This window comes from Cervus canadensis, chromosome 29 (assembly GCF_019320065.1).
Source record: "Cervus canadensis isolate Bull #8, Minnesota chromosome 29, ASM1932006v1, whole genome shotgun sequence".
In the NCBI taxonomy this organism is placed as follows: domain Eukaryota; kingdom Metazoa; phylum Chordata; class Mammalia; order Artiodactyla; family Cervidae; genus Cervus; species Cervus canadensis.
Window position 1 is genome coordinate 39425739 of NC_057414.1, and position 2435 is coordinate 39428173.

Below are 2435 nucleotides of genomic sequence, written 5' to 3' on the forward strand. Positions count from 1 at the left end.
TCTTTGCTACACAAAGCTCTGAGTGACTGAGGCTGCATCTTTGGTCCTGGAGTTAAATCTTCTCCTTTGGAGACCACAAATTCGACACCAAACACCATAAGCTATCAGTTTCTGGTTTGGTTTGTGGATTTCATTTTTTCTTACAATAATAAAAACAAAACCCAATAAGGGAGGATTTTACTGGGGGACATGCATCAAGAACTGCTTGGCATGAAGTCTGTTGAGGTTGCAGTGAGGCTCTGTTCCTGCTGATGCCAGGCTGTGCTCTGGGTCTTTGGTGATTTTCTCTCACTTTCTATTTGTGGGCTGTGTTCTTTACCTGCAGGAAACAAAGTCCAGCTCTGGTTATCTTAAGTAATGGGTGTTTCCAGTTGTGTAGGTACAGGTGGGCAGCAAGAGAGACAGACAAACCTGACTGATATGCAAGAACACGAACCAAGGGAAACCAGGACCCTTGACCTGGAACTAGACCCAGGCCGGCTTCCAGGAGTCAGCAGCTGGAGTCTGTAGATGTCCAGTGGGGCTCAAACCAAACCAAACCACAGCCATAATGAAAAGTATATGCTCTGGCCAATCTTGTTTAAAACCTCCCCTGGTCACCGCAGCTTTTCTCTGCCTTATCAGTTCCACCCCGCAGTGATCCTACGTCCTCTCCTCTTAGGGCTTGTCACAGCCCCCAAGTCTCTGATCCCACACCCACTCCTGTGGCTTCTCTTCCCATATCTGCTCAGCTCCATCCCTATCCCGGCCTGAGAAGAGCTCTTAGCACAAGCTCCTGAGAGAAAATCTGATTGGCTCACTCACCACCCTGAGCTGTCTACTGATTGGTTGACTGCCATTGGGTCAGGTGGTCCCACTAGACCAATCAGCTCTGCCCAGTGGAGCCAGGTCACATGGTACAAGGCTGCCTCAGACCTTATGGAGCGTGGGTGTGGATGGTCCTATATCTGAACTGCATGCTGCTGAGGCCTCTGGGGAGGGGTTAGGGAAAGAGGTATGACCATTCCGGGTTGGACCCTTGAGATTTGTTGCCATCACTCACTGGACTTGGCAGATGTTCAAAGTTACCATTTTCCTGAAAAGAGCGTTCGTGGGTTCCTCAGAAGCACCCTAATGGGGCCAATTTGTCCTTCAGTCCACAGGGCAAGTCTTATCCTCCATCTAGTTGCCAGTGTTTCCTTGATCAGCTCCGGTTGTATGGGGACAATCTGTCTGTGGAATCCTGGACAGAACTTATAAATGGCTCCTTGCCAGCTCCCTCCTGCTTGGACCATATCTGACCTAGGATAAGCTTGTGCTTTTTTATGCCCCAGTGTTGATATAAGAATAATTTTCTCCCGGTGTAGTTTTTTTTTTTTTGTTCAGCCCTATTGATGTAACATGTCATGTCAGCTCTCAAGTTCCCCAAACCCAAGAGACACAGGCCAAACATAAAAGGGTAGGCATCTGAGAGCCCCTTCTCTTACATGGGGCAGAATGTGATGTGGACACATAGACTATAAACCTCCAAACTAACTATGTAGTAAAAAAGAAGAATGAGGAAAAATAAACACAAGAAAGCAAATCAAAACACCCAGTTAAATTTAAAAATAAGCAAATAAAAATACAGAAAGTGTGGTGTGTAGAAATAACCAGATAAGATGTAAGAACTAATTTCAAATGTATTAGTAATGACCATAAATATAAATGGATTAAACTTGCCAAACTTTCCAAGTAAAAGCAAACATTACACTGGATTAGAAAACTAATCCAGGGAATATAAGAACACAAACATAGGTTAAAATGATAGACATTTTACATGACAACTCATCTGATGTCTTTAAAATGTTAATGTTATCAAGAAGAAAAACTGAGGGTATATATAAATTGTCTTAGACTGAAAAACATGTTGGAGGCAAAACAATTAAGTGTGAAAAATGAATATAAAAGCAATCTGGAATAACTGGGGAAATTTAAATATGGAACGAGTATTTTACAATATTAAGAAATTATGAATTTTATTAAATGTGATAGGCATGAAATTTTATGTAAAGCACATGATCAAGCTTAAAAATAGATGCAGATAAAGCAAATATGACAAAAAATAAGTTTTTAATTATGCACTGGGTATATGAATAGTCATTGTACTAGTCTTTATAGTATTTTTGTATATTAAAATTTTCACATAAAACATCTTAAAAATTTCTGAAATTTGAACTTGAAAATTTGAATAAAATAAAACTTTCAAAATTGTTTCAATGAATTATATAATTATTTTTAATTAAAAGAAGATATGCTAGGCAAGTACTAACTAAAAATTGGTTAATTAGTAATACTAATTAGCTAAAAGTTTGTATAGCATTTTCATATCCTATAATGTAAGCTTTAAAGCAAAAATGATTACTAGACAGTAAGAAGATAAAAAGTGTGACATAATAAGAAATACGCTTGGTCTT